The sequence below is a fragment of the Erithacus rubecula genome (assembly GCF_903797595.1).
Source record: "Erithacus rubecula genome assembly, chromosome: 3".
Taxonomy (NCBI): Eukaryota; Metazoa; Chordata; class Aves; order Passeriformes; family Muscicapidae; genus Erithacus; species Erithacus rubecula.
Genome location: NC_136689.1, coordinates 81,976,446 through 81,999,447, shown reverse-complemented (window position 1 = coordinate 81,999,447; position 23,002 = coordinate 81,976,446). Strand labels below are relative to the sequence as shown.

At 35.6% G+C, this 23,002-nt stretch overlaps 1 long non-coding RNA gene across 1 annotated transcript; it reads left to right on the top strand.

Annotated features, from left to right (window-relative positions):
* The first annotated feature begins 1,172 nt into the window (after positions 1 to 1,172).
* Positions 1,173 to 3,099, top strand: LOC306800254. Its single transcript, XR_013773783.1, has 3 exons — positions 1,173 to 1,365; positions 2,771 to 2,824; positions 2,930 to 3,099. It is a non-coding gene; the product is annotated as an uncharacterized lncRNA (long non-coding RNA).
* Positions 3,100 to 23,002: the final 19,903 nt, after the last annotated feature.

The window sequence follows — 23,002 nt, the reverse complement described above, 5'->3', positions numbered from 1 at the left end:
AGCTGCATGTTTCCTATGCACTGGGCTTCCTGCCTGGGTACACTGAAGTCATTCTGTTTTCCACTTCTACCTGCTCAAATGCCATTAATTCAGAGATAATTCTGGTTTGCCTCTTTATCACCAGCTCCCTGGATACTTCCATAAGTGTTGTACTGCTGTTGCTAGGGAGATAATCCATTGCTGCTGTTTAGTCACCCTCTGAGGTCATAAGTGACTTTAGAGCTAAATAGTTAACCTGGACACAGGACTGGGGTCACAAGGACTGGGACCTCCTGGCAAAGCAAGTGGAAATCAAGAAAAATAACACTGTTCATAAACCTTTGTATTTTTTTATTTTTTTTTTTTTCCCTCCAAAACAGTGGTTTTGGGAAAATCAGTGTAGAGACTGAAAAAAGATGGAAATTTTTAAAGAGTGTCTGAGTCATTCAACAACTTTTTAAACTAAATTTAACCTTTACTGGCATTTGAAAGCACTAAGGCAAAGAATTAGTTTTTTGGATGGTAGAATCCTTTCTATGCATCAAATTATTATTCGGACTGATTTTCTATTAAGACACTCTCGCAAAATGAATTTCTAGTTTTATTTTAAAATCTATTCAGTTTTGAATGAGTCACTCAGTGCCTACACATAAGGGAATCTTGCAGTTTAAATAATATTTAAGACTTGAAATGAAACCATGTTTTATGTCTGAATAGTGAACTATAATTACCTTGGTTTATAACTGTCAAGAAAGAAAAGGAAAAGGAAAAGGAAAAGGGAAAGGGAAAGGGAAAGGGAAAGGGAAAGGGAAAGGGAAAGGAAAGGGAAAGGGAAGGGAAAGGGAAGGGAAAGGGAAAGGGAAAGGGAAAGGGAAAGGGAAAGGGAAAGGGAAGGGAAAGGGAAGAGAAGAGAGGAGAGGAGAGAAGAGAAGAGAAGAGAAGAGAAGAGAAGAGAAGAGAAGAGAAGAGAAGAGAAGAGAAGAGAAGAGAAGAGAAGAGAAGAGAAGAGAAGAGAAGAGAAGAGAAGAAAGAAAGAGAAGAGAAGGAAGAGAAGAGAAGAGAAGAGAAGAGAAGAGAAGAGAAGAGAAGAGAAGAGAAGAGAAGAGAAGAGAAGAGAAGAGAAGAGAAGAGAAGAACTTTTTCATCCACAAACAGCTGCTATTCTCTCTTTCTTTCTAAATCTACAGACTGACTCTCAGAACTAAACAGGAAATCCAGAATTCAGGAATGACAAGACAGGAGAGAATGGAAACACATTCTGCTTCCTACAGGCAACATCAGGATTTATGTTTTTACGAATGTGTTTAACTAGCTGTAGGGTGAATGCCACTCTCAGTGTTAGACAGCAAATCTGGATCTCTGTCTCATTTAGACTGACTAAACGAGGTGACCTGAAACAAACAAATTTTCTCCAGACCAGACAACTTAATTTCAATAACTTGACAGAAATGTGTTTATACAGTGTAGTGACTTTCAAGAATCCAATATGTATCATGAATAGAAGGTAAATAGAAATATGATAAATTTCAAGGCATAGTTATTATTTTGGTCAATTGTGAAGCATTTTCCTCTTACCTTTTTTTATACTTATAGGAATTAATGAGCTCAAGCCTATTTTGCAACCTAAAAATGAGTGTTTATTAATTTCATTATTTGTAATCTCATCATAATTTTTTGCTCTTGTTGCTATCCTAAGTCAAAGGGCAGCAGAATATAACATTCACTAGAGAAATGCTGTTATACTAAGCAGAACTTTTACCCTGCTAGGTGGAGGACTGGATCCTTCACAGTACTGAGAATATTGTCCAAAGATTATTAAACTGACGTATTTTATCCATTGTTTTGGTATTTTAGGAAAAGTTCACAAGGATCAGCATTTACTCAGCAAGGAAGCTGCTTATGAGTTTAACGTATCTGGCATTGCTTTAAAGATATTTCACAGTCCCTGGAAAGCAATATTCATATCACTTTCCTCTCCATATTGATCTGAGGTTAAACTCCATTAACAGTAATAGGAATAGCAACTGAAATATCCTCTATTCTGCTTTATTTTGGTGCCCTTGCACTGACATTTAATCTTAGTCAGCCAAATGGGATAAGGAAAAATTTTATATGGAAGACACTTGTGACAATTGCTCCACAATGAGATTAAAGCAAAACAGATGACACATTTTTTTTTTTCCCAGCAAAGCATGATGCCATGTCTCGTGATAATCCATTTTGCCACAGAATACAGTCAGTGAAAGGTTCTCTTTTCACAAGCAACAGTATGATTAGAAAGAATTATTTTTTAATCTTTTATCCACTGTTTCCATATAGACTGATAAAAAGAAGTATATTTGATGATTTTTAAAAACAAAATAATGATTAAGCAATAGGGGAGATGTGTCTATATTTTTAATGCCTATTCTGAGAAATCCAGTTAGATAAAGTCAGCATCTAAAGCTTAGGAAAGTTTGTATGTGAGATATTAAGAATATATTTCCTGAGGGACATGTCAGTTAACAGTAATGATTATATTATTTCTATAGAGTGGGGGAAAAATTGTGAAAAGGCAACACCTCACTAAGCCTGACAAATCTTAGGAAGTCTGTTCAGTAGTATTATGGCAAGCAAGAGCAGGTTAATTCCCATTAAACACAAATGATAGAGCCTTACTTCCTGCCAGTAATTCTGGTCCTGTTAGATGCTGGAATTGTTTCTTAGCTGTTTGATTTTATCCACTGTTACCAAGTATGTGTATCTAACAGGCTGGAAGAATGAATTATCTTTTTTCTCTGTGTTTTGCCAGAATAGGATGAATATAAAGGAATTAGTTGAAAGAACAGAAAGGAATGTCTGCTATGTAAGTCCTAAAGGATAATTTTTTCTGATTAAAAAGAAACAAAGACTGAGAAATACTGGCAGGAGGGATGTGTTTAAGTGATGTGTTTAATTTCTGTTTCCCCAGCTTGAATGGCTGTGCATTTTAAATGCTGTTAGGAGGTCCATCAATGTGACACTGGAGTTCAGTGTAATGAGTAAAAGCTTCCAGCGCTGTCTCCATGAGTGACCTCTTTTATCACCTTAGGCAAGGTCTCACCTCCCATCATTTATCCAGCCAATTAATAAACCATACAGGCCAGGGACCGTCTCTCATTCTGTGTGCCTGCACTGAGGGGGCCCTGTCTTTCTGGCTGGAAATATATATTACTGGAATACAAATGTCAGAGATTCAATTTATAAAAAGTTGAAGAAGCAAAAGAAAAACTTACCTGACATGACTGCAAGCAGATTATTGAAAGGTTTATTTGCTAGAAAGGCACTTCACATCAGTTAATCCAGTTAGAAACTTGGATCAAATTTAGCACATAGTACCAGCTGATTATTGAAGAGAAAAAAAACATACTGACTTTTTGAAGTAGTGGGAGCATTTAACTTTCTGGGAAATGTCTCAGGAAAATTTGCATGTCACTCACATGTCAAGGAGGAATTAATCCTTTTCACCAGATTTTGAATTCACAATGGACATGGGAGGCCCCAATTCAAGCATACACATTTCCATTTCTAAATTTGCAGCAACCAAAACCCTTGTCTTGTATGAAGTAACAGGAAGTACTACCCTTAAAGGAATTAGGAGCAATGATTGTCAATCCCTATATATATATACTTACTTTAAAAGAACAAAAATTAAATGAGAAGTAATTTTTATGGAAAAATATGTTCTTTATTAATGTATCATTCAAAATTTGTTAATTTTCAAAAGGTAAAGCTATCAATTTTTATTTGTTTATTTTTGTTACAACAGGGAAAATTAGGAAAGCCCAAGAACAATTTTTCCCTAATTTTTTCCAACATTTGCAAAAATTTTAAAAAATTACAGAAAGAATCACTGAATTTGTGATCAATTTAATTACAAATGAAAGACTTACAGTCGTGTGGTTTTTATTACTTTAGTGGAAAACATAATGGTTTATGCATTTTTACATACTTAGTAAAATAGTGATAGCAACAACTTCTATTGACTTCACTTTCTGTTTTAAAAATAACTGTATTAGACGCTTTCCCCTGATCATCCCAATTTATTTCATTTTGTTTCATATCATGGAAAGATGTTGGATTAATTTTTGATTAAACTGTACCTGAAGTATGTTCACTTCTGCTAGTAATCTATCCATGGAATCACACTAGAGCAATTCCCAAAATACCAATGCATGCATGGTATGGATATTGAGTTCTTAGCACTGGCTCTTTTCTGATCCTAGTATGTAACTAGGATTTGTCACTGTATACATAGGCATTGATTATAATGACACATTAAAAAACCTAAATCATTGGATTTTAATGTTCTTGACACAGTCATAGGTATCCATATGAATGCTACTGCAGAAAACTACCATATGTAGTGCTAATGACAAGTGCAGTAGTGCTACAATTGCAATACCACACTTGCAATATTAACTTCAACAAAATATTTGCAATCACAGAACTAAAAATGAAGTAAAATCAAAATCATTAATCCCTGCATATATTTTAAGACTTTTTGTGACATTTACATAAACACAAATTGAAATGAAGACTGCAGTGACTTAGAGTGCTTACCACAGTTCTTTTCTATCTGCTAAACCTATAAGTAGTTTATGAAAGATTGGCAGCTCTTACTTCATAGTCCTTAATGAAGTTGTAATTTTGGGTTTGGATTCACAATATGAAAGATGAATAAAAATTGGAAGTTTTTTCTTCTAGACATCAGTAGGAGTGTGTGGCTGGCTAATTCAATTCAAAGACTTTGACCCACTGGTACTGTTTCTTATAGACTGGAGGAGGAAACCTATCAAGCACAGAATAGAAGCTTCAAACATATTGCTAAAATTGTAGAGACTGTAGGATAGGTGCCAAACTGAATGTTTGCTCCTAATCCTAAGAAAGTAGTCAGCTGAGCTTCTTTGAGACTCCTTTTTCAACATCTTAATGGATGGAAATAATCTCCCTTTAAAATGCCAATAGTCCCACCCTCCCATCTTCAGTTTTATGAATCCTTTATATCTCTAAAAAGTGAGCACAATGCTTAAACTTGTCATGAATAATTTGTGCTGCTCTAGCAGTGCAGAAATGCCATAAAGATTCTTCTTTTTCCAGTATAGTATAGAAGTTTTGATGTTCTTTAATCCATGCATTTGAAAGTTTCCTGTTCTAATAAAAAGTTTAACTTGGTAAAACCTTTAAAAATTGTGGACCTATCCTCATAGTTTGAGGGGTGTCTGAATTATATAATCTATTATGTTGTTTGGGACTTTGGGTCCCTCTCCTGTTCCCAGCCATGCATATGAAAGTAGCTGGGAGCAAGAGACTGTAAAACAATACATATTCTATCTATTAGACAAAGTCTCCCTTTGAAGGGGACATAATGTTGACATAATGACTATCAAAGTATGACATCATGCCAGACTATGTTATCAACACACATCATTTTTAACATCAATGATCCTGCAACAGCACAGCAAAAGCTGTGTGAAATCACTTAGCCATTGTCTAATTAGCTAAAAGGCACAGGTGAGTACACAGAAGAATAACTACTTGTTCTTTTTTAACATCTGGTAATTAAGTGGAGAAAAGTGATGGTTTCTTGTGGGAAAATATTTTACCCATTAATCTTAACCACAATAATGTAGTCACAGCATTTGGATCAAATTGCATAAAGGATAATAAGAACTGGCATCATTGTTTTTCACACACTGACATCTAATCTGCATTTATTTTTCTGCATCGTGTTCTTCATAGCATCATGATGGATTTCATATATGGAGAGAATAGGGTTACAAAGAAAGAATGCATTGCAAGGACATGCAGTAAAAGCATACTCAGACTGTAAGAGAGGGAAAATGAACTGGCACTCATAATCATATTAGGACACACATACAAAAATTCACTCTTTCACTTTTTCCATTTGTTACAGCTGTGGCCTATTTTACTTAAAATTCAAACTCTTATCCTAAATAATTCTTATATTATTTTATTCTTTATATAAAAAGAAATTGCATGAAAATAAATACAGTATATATGTGTGTAGACTGGCTTTTACTACTATAAGAGGCAGTTAGGTGGTAAAAGACTGAAATTAAGAGAATTGCATCAGCATGGAGCTGACATAATAGAGAGGAAATCAGTCCCATTCCGGATTCATTTTAATGCTCAATATAAAAAAGAGAGACAAGAATAAAGTTATGTTTATGGCTTTCTGGTATAACCAGCACCTTCTACTGCATATAACTTCATTTGAACAAATGCAAATGATATATTCAGATACAGTACCTACATCTTTTTAGCAAATTCTTTTACAATAATTTCATTTGAATGTAGACATCTGCTGAGAAACCCTAAAGTATCAATTAAGCTTTCTCTATGTGTCATTTAACTGAAGTGTTTTCATCATGGACATGACCATTGCCTAATTCAGGATCAATTTGTATGCAAACCAAACCAATTTTTAAGTATTTGGAATCAATCAGTTGAATACTGAAAGCTCCCTATATTTGAAATATTGAAGTTATGCATTAAATGAGCTACATTCATGTTATGCACTGAATAAGGCACGAGTCTAGTGAAAAAAAATGCTGTGTGATTATGTAACTAATTCCAATACAGATGTACAAAAGGAGCACTGGTAATCTTCATTGCAGCTTTTCCTTATTCTGAGCAGCTGACTTTACAATAATCTTACCTTTCATGTAGCTAAGAGGTGCTGCTGGTTTAATACAATTGCCTAGGGTTTTTCCTCTTTTGTTTTTTTTTCTTATTGAGCAAAATAATAACTGAAAGGCATACTAAAATATGTGGATACATATTGTCTTCCATATTTAGTAACAACAAGATTTATGCTGCAGCAATTTAGAAAACTTAGTTCTTCTATATAAGTCTCTCTAGAAGATTTTTTTCCCAGGGCAAAGGAACATCTCCTGTGACCATTTTGATTTTCCAAATACTATGCACAGGCCTCTGTGACTCGAAATAAAGTACTTGCAAATCATCCCTTGGCTATGCCTCCCTATGGAAGAGGCAGTGGAGAGAGAGCACAGCCCTGTGTGACATGCCTGTGGTCCCCCAGCTCTTGTTCACATTGATGTGTTACCTCATTAAAAAGGACAGACAGTTGTGCTCCCACCCTCTGACCTGACCTAGAAGCCACATTCTCCTAAGTACATGGTTTTCCTATGGGCAAGATATCCTTTAGCTTTAGAGCTTCTGCATTAAACCTGGCTTCACACAGAACCAGACAGCATACAGCTGTCTGCACTTGTCTGTACCCACAGTCACAGGATTCCTACACTTTCCTCTCTGCTGTGTGAATTATACCTTGCTGATGCTTTTCATAGCACTTAGTGACAGTAAAAGAAACAGAGCTGAGCATCCACTCTAATGTTCAGAGAAGGAAAATTATGTAGTAATTATAAGCTTCTCTATTATTCGCTACAACTGCCTTTTGATTTAGTCTCCTTTTACTTCACAGCTGAATTCCTGTCATGTTTTATTTCTGCTCCTGTTCCTGCACCATGCCTTCTCATACCTGATTCTCCATTGCTTTCCCTTCACCCCTCTCTTCTCTTTCATTCCTAATAAATGTCCAAGTATGCTTTTCACAAGCTTATGACTTTGATCTTTGAAGCAAAGTTTCACAGAAACCTTTCTCTCCCAAGAAAATTTCAATCTAATAAACCAGGAATTGAGGGTCAAGAGGGAGCTATGCACTGAAAAAAAAACATCTGTGGCTGTCTGGCTTGCAGGGCTCCCTCATCCTGTCATTGCAACCTCCTTCTCATGGCCACATTCCAGGCAGCATTTTCAGAGGAATCATCAGCACTTTTGCTGGAAAGGGAACAAAGACATACAGTTTCAATACACAGGCAATGCTACAAAGATAAGGAGTTGTTTCTTTCAGTTTCCGTTTTTTGGAGGCATTTATTCTTCACTGTTTTCTCCTGTGCAGGAGGAGCTTGTGGGAAGTGGCAGGAGCATTCTTCAAAATAGACAGGACAATACTGAAAGAAAACCTTCCTGGTCAGTCTGGCTGCTAATCTTCTGCTGACCTCCTGCCCTGACTGTGGGTAAGCAGGTGAAGAAGGAAACAAGTAATCCTTATGCTTAATACCTGAAAAAATAAACTGCATGTTTTAAATTAAACAATTACTCAGTAGTGTGTCCAACTGTGTTCCTACTGGTGAGGACTTAAGTTCCATAGATCTTAAGCTTGTGTTGAGCTGAAAGAACAGCTATTTTTTTGAAAGAGCATTTCAACCAGAATAATTTTTCTGGTTGATATCGTATAACATCACATTTTGAAACAGATTAATATTCTACCAAGTGGTTTTAGCAGATTTTGCAAAGCTAGGGTATGAGTGCTTCGTGTCAAGCTGTACAGAAACAAAGACTGGACTTTTTCCCATTAAGAATCACTTCTCCAAAAAGCAACTTTTGGGTGAGAAAAATATACATTTTTCTGTGACTCACATGTGTTTGAGTTTCATTAAAATAAGCCAGAAATCATCAGAGTATTGGAATATTTCCCACCTCTACATGTTCACTGCAGCAGACTGCACTTGGATTCTATTTGCATTCAGGAATGAGGAGGTGCTCCAGCTTCCCTTGCATTTTCACACAAGCTGCTTGCTGGCATGATGGGTAGATCCAGATCTGCTGCTCTTTTCTTGGCAAGTAGCTATGGTGAGCTGCAGAGCAGCTTGCCCCCTAGGCTGACACCCTGGGAGACACAACTCTCTGGGTGACCACTCCTGTTTCTGACGCAGGTCAGCAAACTGCTGGGCTTGAGACTGAAGCACATTGTCAAATTTCATATTCTTTCCCTCTGTCAAGAGAATAAAAGCACTTATTTAATGGATCATTTGGAGTTCAGAGACCATGGAAGATGTTCCTTCCACATTTTCATGTATAGAGTAAGTGTAGCTTCTGTAATAAAAGTTGTGAAACATGCAAAATTGATGAACAACCTTTTTTTTTTTTTTATCTCAAGAAAGTACATCTATTTTTAAACAAAATGTATGTATATGTGCTGTTCCTAAGAGAATGAGTCTGGAGTTCTACTGGTTTACTGCTTTGTCTTTTGAAATAATTATATGATAGGTCAAAAGCGTATTTTAAAATTTGAGAAATTTTACTTTTTTCATTTTTTAAAAAATGTTTTATACTGAGTCCCACTGAAACAAAATATATCTGAATCATGAAGAGGTTTAGGCAAAAAAAGTCCTTAAAAGCTCCCTTTTTAACCAATCTTGCTTAAACTTTTAAAATTAAGTAACTTTTTAAAGTAAAATAAAAAAAATTCTCTTTGACAGTTTTCAAATAATATTGAAGTTTCTTGAAATGAAATTAGAATTTTATTTTCTCATAAAACCACTAATATTTTCTCCTCCTGGCTGTCCTCTTTTCAAGAGTTTATCTTGTAGAAAGTTCAGAATAAATATGCTTAGCAGTAGTTTATCTCCACTTCCACTGAACTGGTAGAAATTCTACAATGAACTTCAGTGGGAAAAGATCTCATTAAAAAAAAAAAAATAATAATCTGAAAGTTTTAATTTTAGCTCTATCCCAGTAGATATTCAACAAATAAAAAGAAAATTAGGTGGCTGACATTTTTTATTTCTCCAGGCCACAAAATAACCTGTGATTGTCATGTGTAAATTTTGGTAATTTTTGTTTTGCTGTGTTTCAATGAATAGAGGGAATTGACCCTAATGGCATGGCTAAGTGTGTATAGGAAGATGCTTCTCTAAAGCATATATCACCTCAGTTCTTTGGGATAAAAGGCAACAGCTCATAAGAAAGTACCATCCAGAAAATTCTTGTTGTTTTGAATAAACATTAAAATCCATTAACATTGTATTTTCCATATTGATATTTTCTTCTGTTATTTTTATATATGCATTAGAAAGTATATAAAGGTTCTGTTTTATAAAAAAAAACAAAAAAACATCTGTACAGAAGTCCTGTAACCTCATTCAATTTGTTTTATTTTATATGACTAAAGATTTGGACAGTGCAGAAAGGTCTTGTCCTAGTGTGTCAAGATATATGCTCACATTTCAGCCTGCAGTGAAACAATGGATACAGAGGATTCAATGGTCTGGATAGTGATGGTAACAAGAAAGTTTTCAGTTTAAATAGATTTATTTTTTTTTAGTCATTTATGATTCTTACCAATCATTTATTATACAGAAATGACAGCAATGAGGCATTCTTAACTGGGCCACCAAATTTAGACATTGGAAATTTAGAAGTCCAAGATTACGTGTATCTAGTAAGTCTCATTCTGGGGGGAAAAAAACAGTAATAATATTACTCAACTGTAACTCTTTGTCTTTCTGCATCTTACACTCAAAAGCAAACAGGCATCAAAGTCAAAATTATACTATGAATACAGCAAGACTGGTAAAAGTAGAAGATATATAAAAGGAGCCAAAGGTCTTACAAAGAGATTCAAGAAAGGAGAAGTAAAAGTGAATGTAGCATAATAGGATTGAGAGGGAAAAGCTGATTTCCAACAGAAATGTAAGAACTGAAATTCAGAATTAAAAGATGCAATCATGCATTCAGTGTAAATTAGGAATAACATTTCTTAAGTTCCTGGAGTGGGATAAGTTTAAATGAAGCGAAGATCTAATCATTGAAATAGCCAAACAGCTGAAAGAGGTTGGAGTTTTGTTGCAATTATGCAAAGCCATATGAAACTATGACCAAAAATATTATTAAAAAAATCCTTAAAGGTATTGAGAGTTGAAGATATTTTATTAATTGTCTCCATTAATTTATTGTGTCTGAGGAATGTACTGGGTAAACTTGTGATTATAATATGAGGGGGAATCATACCCATTATCACTATTCTTACCCACTCTGCTTTATTATCCCTTGAAGGAAACTTTAGTCTGATAATCTGATACTTGGAACTGATTTTAGTGGCCACAAAATCAAAGCAAGTTATGTAATCAATGACATAACTTCAAGTGCAGCCATATTTTTTCCTCTCACTGTGTTCTGAAAATAGGTGTACATATGACTGCAATTTGCTAATTAGTTGTGAGAGTTCCTTATTCCTGGGAGCAGAATAGAGGCACTTGGGCTGTGCACATTAATGTGAATAACATACTGAGTGTCTCCTGTATGAATTCAAGCAGAACCCTAGAGTGCAGTAGGGATAAGACTCCCTTAGGTGTCTCTTCACAAGGTGCCTGTTGAGGGTACTCCATCACCAGTATCACCTCAAAGTGTTGCAAACCCACTGCTGTTATCAGCAGCACAGCATCCACCAGCCTCTGAGGAAGCACTTTCAGAAATGTGTAATCAGCATTAACTTTGTCTACAGGTGGCAGGGGAAGTTGTTGCATGAAGCATGAGATTGTTCCATGTTCCAACCTATGCTGCTCTGAGAAAAGACAGATTTTTTACATAATCAGCTGTCAGCACTGGTGAAAGGGCTCTTCCCTACTCCTGGGCATTTGCAAAGTAAGCTCCCCTCTCTACTCTTAGTGAATAGTCAGTCCACTTCAAGACAAATAATTTACAGTGATGTCTTCTGACTGTGGATGCTGAGCTTGAGGGCAACGAAGTCCTAGGTTGTCTGTGAGAGCCATGGAAAGACAAGGGACACTGCCAGAGCAAATTCAAGCTACTGCATCTATGACCTAATTTCCAGTAGTGCTTAATTCTCTATAGATTAAATAGAGCTGGGAGCAACTGCATGCTGAGTCTGGTGCTTTTGCTGGGTGGGATATATGGATGCCCAGTCATTTACACATTCTTAGAAAGAATAAGGGAATAAATTGGAAAATTAGAGTCCAGTTTCATTTTGTAGTTAACAGTTAGTGTTACATCTTATTTCACAGCATGTGAAAGTCCTTGGAATCTCAGAGGAAGGAAATGCTCTGCTCCTTCTACACCTGCATCTGCTATTGCATTAACACAACATTCTGTGAAGACTTTTTCTTCTCCTTTTCTTTTCTTTTTCTTTTTCTTTTTCTTTTTCTTTTTCTTTTTCTTTTTCTTTTTCTTTTTCTTTTTCTTTTTCTTTTTCTTTTTCTTTTTCTTTTTCTTTTTCTTTTTCTTTTTCACTTTTTTCTTTTTCTTTTAGAAAAGGCAGGTTTATTCAGGATACTGAATATGATATAATACTACTATTGCATGGCATCTTAACTTTTCAATCATCTTTTAATACTGTAATTTGCTTGCCTTGAGTTACACCTAAAATCTATAAATCTATGTAAATCTTGAGGTTTTTCTCTGATGCTGATTTCTTTGATGCTGAGATTACTGCAGTGATAACCTTGTAATTTAAATGCAGCTGGGTGGGGAAAGAAGTGAAGAAAGAGCAATCTTCAACTGTTGTGATACCCTCTTTGTTTGTATACACAGACATTAAATCACAGTCCTCACATTTGTTTCAGTCTATGGTGTATATATTCTCCTATGTAAACAAATTTTTCAAATCTAATTAAACAAACGTCACAATTTCTAGGGATATTATTTCTTATTAGTGGAAGAAACTTCTGAAATAGACCCAGAGGCTCTGTGTGCAAACTTACAAGATTTTACAAAACACGGCATAATTTAAGGAAGTTTAGCTTTTTGCAATTTCCTTGATTGTTCAGTTATCCTTCTGAGCTGATTGCTTGGCAGTTTTGCACCTCTTCAAAATTCTAGAGGCAAGTATATAAAATAGATTTTTTTAAATGTAATTTTCTGGTTCCAAATATTCCTATTTGTTGAATCTATGCATCAATACATCTACACAAAGTTTCTTTCTTTCCTTTGTTTGGAGTTTTTTGTTGTTGGGTGGTTAGTTTTATTGTTTTGTTTTGTTTGGTTTTTGTTGTTTTTGTTTTGGTTTGGGTTATTTTTTGTTTGTTTGCTTTTTGTTTTGGTGCGGAAGCATTTTTCTATCTATTTTTTGGTTTTGTAAATCCCCTAAAGTGTAGCATGGAAGCCCTTTGGAAGTTAGTTTATGCATATAAATCCATTTCCCAGTGGGCAGTTGGATGCAAAATATGGAAATGCACAGCTGATTTATATTCCACAGACCTCCAGTCCCCCCTGCAAACCTAGAATATCTTAGCTAAACCCGCCATGCAGTCCAGAAATACCAAATTTCACAATGACTTTCAGTGGAAACAGAATCAGAACCAAATGCAAGTACCCTGCACTGTAACCAAACAATGATTTTCTAAATCTTAAGCTTGAATAACCACCAGTGCATAAATTTATGTTTCATATCAATGTAACTCCATTGATGGAAATAAATTCAGACACAGAAGGTGGACCTTGAAAAAGCTTTCAGCAAGCATGCCTGCTGCCTTATGCAGTGATTCTCCTGAGCTCTGTCAGTGGCATTATTGAACGGGCACGAACAAGCTGCCACATTTTGCTGCAATGTTACATTGGTTTAACTTGCACCCTGTTCAATGCAATCCTACTCTTCATCATATTAATTATGTTGTCTCTTATACATAGCTTCTAACTAATATGTCTTAAAATTCCTTACAGGGAAGTCAGTGGCACAGTTTACAAAAGTGGAAAAGGAAAAGGAAGAGGAGTGAGGATAGACAGGAAACGGATAGTACAGAACATAATTCCTACAAACCCCTTTCAGATGCAGAGTGTAGTAGAGTCCCAACACTACAATGAAAAACACCAGGAGAGAAGAGGAGAAGAGAGAGGAGAGGAAGAGGAGAGGAGGAGGAGGAGAGGAGAGGAGAGGAGAGGAGAGGAGGAGGAGAGGAGAGGAGAGGAGGAGAGAGGAGAGAGGAGAGGCGAGGAGAGGAGAGGAGAGGAGAGGAGAGGAAGGAGAGGAGAGGAGAGGAGAGGAGGAGGAGGAGAGGAGGAGGAGAGGAGGAGAGGAGAGGCGAGAGGAGCGGATGGGAGAGGAGAGGAGAGGAGCGGAGAGGAGGAGGAGAGGAGAGAGGACCGAGGAGAGGGAGAGGAGAGGAGAGGAGAGGAGAGGAGAGGAGAGGAGAGGAGAGGAGAGGAGAGGAGAGGAGAGGAGAGGAGAGGAGAGGAGAGGAGAGGAGAGAACCCACATTTTACTATTTTACAGGGCTCTGTCTACTTTTTCAATAGTCAAAAGAGATATTGCAGGGACCTGGAGGTTGTTCTATGCTAGAGGTTCCTTCCAGGTGTTGTAGGCTGGATGAGGCAGCATTCAAGTATTGTCAAGAGGTTTCTGTGTGAATAATTTGCCTCTTTCTTGTAACCTCTGTCATTAGTATTGTTGCTGTTACTGTAGTTTTCTTATCTCATTGCTATTTCCAGTACATTTTTCTTATCTCAAGCCATGATCTTTACTTTTTGTGCCTGAAATTCTCTCCAGCTTTCTCTTCAGAGGAGGGGAGGGAAAGGGGATGGAGGTGTAAATAAGTGGTGCATGGTTTGGAGTACCCAAAACACAACAGTCTATTATAAAAGGCTTCTTACTTTAAAAATGTAAATTATCTCTATTCCTTAACATGTAACATTACCATGTGTTGGCATTGATAAATCTGTATTCAACAAGGCAGAGAAAGAGCTTTAAATAGTAGATGATGAACAATTACTATTTTTCATTTTGCTATATTTGATCAAAAATGTTTTTCCATGTGAAAATACCAGTATCTGTGTCAGACAACATATTTTTAGCAGTGTCTGGTCAGCTTTCAACAAACCACGCACTCACGCTGTTATCCACAGCTGTACACTTCAAAGTTTTTTGAATTTTTCTTAATTTTTTAAATAAATACTAGTGTATTGCCAATAATGATACAGATACTGGACACTTTGGTAAAACTATGAAAGAAGAGATACTTAAGGTCACATGCAAAATTTTGCTTTGATCTGGTATCTCAATGACAAGACACAAAACTCATTTTAAAATTAATAAGAGTTGACTTGTCTGGAAAATTTCAAGTGCTGTACTGAAAATTTACACCCTGTTGTCAAAAATGTAAACAAAATACTCAGTAGAAAATATTTCTGTTTAGATTTTATGGAAAAGATTATTTATGCTCTTGAACATCTAACACTCTGTGAAGAGGAGTACTTTCAGAGCACAAAGAAAATTGTGCTTTCATTATTTACAGTTTTAAAGAAGCTCAATATCAGAAAAGAAATTAAACTCAGTGGGACAGAGGAATTCTTAACAATAAAAGTTAAAAATACTCATCATTAAAAGTATTTCAGCAGCTGCCTAATGCCTTCAAAGTTTTCTCGGCAGGGAGCTGAGACAGGCATCGTGCTACACACTTTTGTTGTTTACAGTTTGCCTTTCTTCTGCTGAGATACCATGCAGTAATTCTCAGAGCTGGAGCTGTGTCCAGACTCCACTTGCATCCTTGGAAGGCATTTCAATTATGGTTTAATCAGGTGCCTAGTCTTTAAGCAAACGTCTGCAGTTGGCTGCTTCCAGTGTCAAGGGTAAAGGGATATAGAAAACACAATCCCTTTCACCTTGTGAGGGGGTGGGTTTAGGCCTGAACTTTTGCTGTTGTAGGTGGAAAACCCAATTCATCACAACATACATCTCTGCAGAGTACACAAAGGTCAGCCAGAAATGTCTGCAGGTAGTATTTACCTTAAAACAGGAACTGGATTTCCAGCTCATAGTGACTGACTGTCAGAGCATCTTAGAATGAGAATGTTTTTTGCTATATTAAATATTTAAAGGTGATTCATTTTTTAGCACCTCTTCCATATCTTCAGAGGCCTCCTTCTGATATAGGTACTATTACTTATGAGTTTTCATAGACAGGAAATCCAGGTATGTAGGTCAAATGTGGTTAAGAGTCAAATTCAGACTTAAAAAATCCCACAAATTTAGAAATGGTCTGGAAAGGGCAAGTGTAGAACCTGAGTGTCTAGGTTTCAGAAGAGCACGAGGTTGTCATGAGTGACACTGATGGAGGGGATCTCTTTTGGCAGTTCACAAGAGAACATCTTGCAATAGCTCTTTGCCATTCTTTTACCTCTATGAAAAAGCCTACTATTTTTTTTAAGAAAAGGGAAATTTGATTGCACTATACTGAATATACTTTCATTTGAGATAATGGATTCTCAGCTACAAATTCATAAGTAAACAACCACACTTTTTGAGTTATAAAGAATTACGGGAAATCTGAAAAGGCATCTCATTTCCCTTACTCCTCCCAAAGTAGTATTTAATTAATTAGAAAATGTGTTACTGCCTATTTCTTATACCACACAGTTCAGAGACAATTGTTAGATGGAACATAACAAGGATTTAACTAATTGACATTAGCTTTCATTACTCTCTAATGTCTCAAATAAGGTAATATGAGAGTGAAATAAATTTAGACTAATGTAATATCCAATTAGGATGTAATCCAAGGCAGATATTTCACTATTTGAATATTCTTTCCTTCATTGAACCTTCCTGATGAGGTCTGCCTTCCATTTCTCAGCAGTACATTAGAGGGACAGTGATCTTTCAGAAGAAGAACAGAAGAATTTCACAAGGCAAAATGAAGTGCCATGTTTATTTAATTGGACCAGTATGAACAACAGTCCCATTAGACCATGTCCAGATGCATAGCTCAGACATGAACTTCTCTTTTTTCATACTTAAGATTCCTCTTCCACAATTATTCCTGTGGAACTACAGTCACAGAGAAATCAATATAACTCAACTGACCTTGGTCATACACTGAGTATCACTCAAAGTATGTTCAGGCAAAAAAACCTTTTTATAAATTTCAAGATCCTGTCAGTTTTCAGGCTTATATGGATAATGAATAAAAATACAGTTCAGATCTACTGGCCTGTCTCGTCTAGATTTTTTGGAATATCAAAGACCTCAGAGAGACATCTAAAAACTAATTTTTAAAATTTGAGAAATTGGTGTGAGGTTTATCAAACTTAAAAGAAAATTAAACGACACCACTTGGATATCAGCAAAGATATAAAAAACTTATGCAGTACATTTTAAAGAGACACATGGCTAAACATATTTAAGCCACTAAATATTTATGTATTGCATGTAAGAAATTGTGTTAAATCCTACAGCACAGAATTTATTTTATAAAAACCATTTAAGATCCATTTAGTTCTACATATTTTGCCACTATATCCAGAGCCACTATTCAAGACTTCTTGAAATTTTAAAATCAGAACCCTTGAGATTCTACTGTACTACAACTTGCTGTTTTAAGAAAGAATATTAATGAAATGCCTCAAGTTTTGAAGAAAATAACTTATTTCCAGAATTCAATATCTTTAATTCAATGGGACAATTGCAAATGTGGTCCCACTCTGCTCAATGGACCCAAAGGGAGTTATTCTGAGAGTGGTACAGTTTATTTGCCTGTCTTATGCCTTTGCCTGCAGTTATTCTATTTTGTAAAGGCCATACCCAGAATTTTGTTTTGATTTTCTGTCAGCAATACTTTTGATACAGTCCGTAATTAATACTTGGATTTTCCACCAGAATAAAAACTTATTTGAAACTGCAGTACAGCTAAAGGCCCTTAAATTCACAGTCTGTGGAAAGACTGGCAATGGAGACCACATCTGAGCTCTGACATCACACAGTTCATTGGCTCCAAAACTCTCCTTTCTAAAAGGACAGGATGCAGAAGAGTAAATTCAGCCACAACAAGGGCTCAAATGTGCATACTAGAAGAAGCAGGGGTAAACTAAGTAAAGTTTTCAGAAAAAAATGTGGAGTAACATTGTCACTCAGCATAGTATATTGCTTTCATGGCATAGACTTTATTTTCATCCAAGGTTGAATCTTACCTGCAAAGTTATTTAAGGAACTAAGAGAACTTCTCTTTGAAATGAGGAAAAAAACCCAAAAAATACCAGCACAGCAAGTATGTCATAATAAAAACAGTAGTACTTGCACTCATTAATGATTTGTTTTGAAAATTGAGTTTATCAACTAAGGTGCACCTTGACATTTTAGAAAAATATAAGATAATTGATTTGGTCTTAATTCAAAATGTCACCAGATTTTCTGAACATCTACTCTATTATCTAAGCATTATGCTACTCCTCTCATACTCTCATTATTTATCCCCTCTTCCTGCTAATTTTTGATTCTCCACTTTTTTTGTGTGAGATTTCCTATTCTTTTTCACAACACAATCCCCTCTTTTTTCTTCAGTTCTCCACTTATTTTCTGGCTGCGATATTTTCTTCTTTTTCTCAAATCTTTGCATTTAATCATTCCACAGGCATACAAAGGTCAGTGCAGACCCACTGCTGCACCCAGGGCATGCTGGCATGGCTTGGGGAGTGTTCTACTTAAAACTCTTGTGTTCAACTTTGTGCAGCTCAGCATTGAAAACTTAACCTCAGCTGATACTGATGGTTGAAAAGAGGCACGGAAAGAAAGTTGTTCTTGGACTTCTTGTATTTACAAATTGAAGTATATCAGAAAACTGTTTTAGTAATGATATTAGCATAACTGTTATGAAATTTAGCCTTAATTGGTCCATTATACTTAAAGAGACTCAGAATTCATTAATATTACTATTAATGGCACAGTTATTTGCACTATGATATTTTAAGGCTGGTTACTTTTCTAGTCATTATCTTATTCTATATGACAAGAGTGTCTGAAAACAAGCTTCATAACTGAAGAGGACTGTGCTGTTCACTAATTCTTTCTTCATTTTAAAAATTTTCTTTATAACATGATTATAAAAAAAAATTACAATCTTACTGGTGAAGCTGCATAGTTCCAGTTCAAAAATTATTAATTATTGCTTATGGACTCATACTTCAGGGTAAATCCTGCAGAATTATCTGTGAGTGATTACTCTATAAGGATAATTCCTGAGCTATCCAATAGCACTATTTATGTAGAAAGCTCTTAGGTGACGTTCTGTGGGTAACTAGAAAAAGTAGTATAAAATTGTACCTTCAGAAGAAGTTTGGAAAGATACTTGTTTTCCCAGTTTTTGTCGGTTGGACCCAGAAAAGTTTTTACCCTTAGCTTCCAGGTTGGTTGTGCTAACAAAGTTTGTTTAATTTTTATTACATCATGTAGGCTTTTTACAGAAAACTGTGGAGCTAGATTTCCATGTGATGCTTAGGCTCAACTTTACAATACCTCTCTTCCTCCTGGGGAAAGAAGAGCCCTCAAGAGCATCACTTGTGCTCTGTGTAAAGTGCTGGGTGATCTTGAACGGTAGGATGCACTGACTCTGGAAAGGAAAATACAAAGTAAGTGAAGAAAGGAAAATACAAAGTAAGTGACTTGAAAATGCTGAGGAGAAGCTTGTATTTCACCCATCAAATATGGTTCAATACTAGCAAAACATCACTGCACCCCACCACAGACCTGAAATAACATGCACTTTCCATTCGCTCCAGGACAGCTTTCAATGCTGATGGCTGTGACTGCACCAATTCTAGGCACATCAATGGAATTGTGATGAAGCAATGCTAGTATTCTCCTAGTTTTCCAAGTGCAATTTATACAATGATGAGCTTCCTACCTTTCCAGGTCTTCTGAATAAGTACAAAAAGTACAGCCTGTGGCACCATACAGATTTCCTGTTGAAGTTGTTTTGCTTCCCAGTGCAATTGGTTCACAACACAAAAGGGTAGATTGAGATTATGATGTAAATCTTGTGAGAATATGACAAGGTCCAGAAACAGCAGAAGCAGGCAAACTGTAGCCCAGTAAAATGTAATTTTTCTACTCTTTCCTATAGACCACAAGTTTTCTGTTGGTCTGACAAGAGCAGATCCTCTAGACTTGTCTAGGCTTATTTTGCTCAAATGTGATGGCAGTTTATCTGGCAATCAGATAACTACTGTTCAAATTCATTTTAGTTTAGCTTTAATTTGTAGTAATAATGTGTGTTCACTCTATGCACATTGAATGACTAGAAAAATATGGTATGGAAGAGCAAACACAGAGTGGTACTAAAAGGTCCAGTACTGGAAACACAAATCTGTATTGCCAAAGAACACTACAGGAATACAACTTGGAAGCGTTCAGGCAAAAACAACAAAAAAATAAGCTTTTAGAGATAAAAAAGATAATAAATAAACATATTAATTGAAAAACAAAAAAACAAACAAACAAAAAAAAAAGGACATGTAGATGGACCAAGTTAACAGAATGCATAAAAATCAACCAAAGCAGATCCAAGGATGAGGAGGAATCTGATGATTCTTGGAAAAGAGGAGAAAGAAGCCTCAACCCTAATGTCACTTTCCTCCAGTGGAGACTTCAGAATGTTCCTTTAACCACCCCCCCACCATTTTCATTGCTTTACAAAAAATACTCAGTCTTGGGATGCAAAGGAACTTGGGAAAGGTGAGTTTATCACAAAAGAAACATAGATAGTTTTTTGTTTGCTTTTTTTTTTTTTTTCTTTAAAATATAACTTTAGTATTAAAGTTTTTATATATTGATTTGGAACATAAATGGATAATATTATACCCAGAGCAATAAATTTGCAATATTAGGTCTGTCTGTCTGACTGCTAAGGAGCACTGCTGAAGATGTTACAGTGGAACTCTTCGATGTTGTCATTATGGCTAAGGGAATTCCTTGGAGTTTTCACATCATCCATCATCCAAGTTAAGAGAACAAGGAAAACCACTGGGATCTTCACTTAACCTCATTCTGCGTGCTGCTACTTCTGATGGTCAATGGCATTCAAATACATCTGAATGTTTAAAGAGGTGAAAAATATTGATGAAATGCAGAATTTGAATGAAACTGAAAATAGAAAATGCATGTACTCAGCACCTTGGGAAAAAAAAAAACAACAAAACAAAACAACATCCCCACAAAAGTAAATAAATCTCACATATTATATTTCTTTGGCCTGACAGATAAAAGAATTACTACTTAAAATGCAAACTGAAGATGTTTGACTCTCAAAAGGTTATATTTGTAGCTTGCATGCTTGCAGCATATTCCATCACCGTAAGAAATACACTGATTTAAAACTTTATTGTCAGAAAGAAATAGCAATTTCAGAATATTAAAACACAGCTAAATCTTGCATTGGAAGGTTGTCACAGTCATGGTACTCTCAGCGGTAGCATACAGTGGAAGATTACAGCTTTTGAAAACCTTATAACCCTTTCTGCCTCAAATGCATAACTAAAATCAAGAACAGGAGAAAACAGATGCCATAAAGCACAATCATTATGCATCTGCACTACAAAACTCTGCCAAGCATGAAAGGAGAACTTGACACCACACAGACTATGGTGTATGGACACTGTGCTCTGTGCAGGCAATGCTTTCTTGATTAAAGCAGGATATCTTGTATGGACACAGTATTCTTTTGCCTCTAGTCTGTTGCTATTCTCATCTCTAGTTTAGATGAGTCTGTACTGGAAAAAGTACTTGCTGGAAAAAGTGATTATATTTCACGAAAAATTATATGTGGCAATATCTGGAAGTGCATTCTGGAGATTAAAGGTAGTGCATAGATTAAGAAATAAATTTTTTAAAATGTACTTCTTATCCATCTGTAGTTAAAATATTTGCAAGATGCATCTGAGCTTCTGAGATTCTTGGTTTTTGTTTTTGTTTTTTTTTTTTTTTAAAGGGAGGCTTTAGATGGAATAATAGTCAATATTTATTAATAGATAATTAAATAGGTTCAGACTTGAAAAGATGTTCAGTGTCCTTGATATGAAGAAGGTATCTAGAGGTGTTTTTAAAGGCCTACATGCTGTGGCCTTTTCTATAAAATCTTCCTACTTCAGATGTCAGAAAAGTAAACACTATTTTAGAAAGTGAATTTAGGCAAGTGTGCAATCCCAGGGATATGATTCTAATATGAGAGAAAATGGGGATTATTACTATACAGTGTGTAGTTCACATTATTCCTTGGTAATCCTATTTCATAGTTTAAAATGTTAAAATGTTCATTATGATGATAAGATCAAAATTATGACAGGCAGAAGAATGAAGGTATTGCGGAATGGTCAGCAATTATTAGAATGGCAATTGGCAAGCACTTGAAGAAACCATTCGTAAAGGTTATCCTAATATCTCTTTTTTGACAGTTCCATGCATATTAATATATTTCACTCCTATAATGATACTTAGTTGTGAAATAAGTATGCAGCAGCAGCAAACAGATTCATAGAAAAAGAAATCTTGACTGAGTAATATTTAGTCATACTGTTTGGAATAATTGCTAAACCTGAATGTTACTAACAGTAGGGATATAGAGGCTCTGGTTTCAATATGTAGAAAAGATATTGTTCTAATAAAAATAACAACAAAATAAACCCCTGAAAAATACATCACTGTAAAGGTCCTGTGTGCTGGGCAAGAACTTCTGATATGGGGGTCTACATGAAGACAAAGACAAGATCTAAAGTAAAACATTAAGGAAGAACACTTAAGTTGCCCTTCTGTATTTAAACCATGACTATATTTTGGAGCATCAAAGAAAATGCCTTTATAACACATGTTAATGACTAATTCTCTGCAGTGCATCTTTCTTCCCTGCATTTTTCCTTGTGTTACCATATCAGCTGTAGGTGGTTCTCAGACCCTTGGAAACAGTATCTTTTGTTCAAACTCTGAAGCATTTAGGATCCCAAGCACTGATTTACTTATACTTCAATCAGTTAAAATTCACAAATATGTGAGTTTTAGAGAAATCTCAGAAATATATCTTGTCATGGTAGAGATGGCTGGCAATACTAAGCATAGCATATCCTTTCAAAAATTTTTCCGTACAGGCAAAGGAGAATACAGATTTCAAAAGTTGCTTTAAGGTCAAAATTCCACTACGTGTTAAAAGGAACTCATTCTTTATCTTGTAATGAGCTCAGTAGGCCCATTTGATATAGATCAAATGGTCAAAATGAAACCTTTAATTTCTTTGACATTCATGCAGACCTTCTCAGCCTAGATTTAGCTGTTTCATTATTTTCCTTTTTAAAGCAAGTAATCACAAATACTATGCAATATACATTTTGTGTTGAGGTATTTGTTATTCTCAACATTTACCAGATACCTGCCATGGTTTTCCAAACAGTGTCTTGATTTAACAACGTG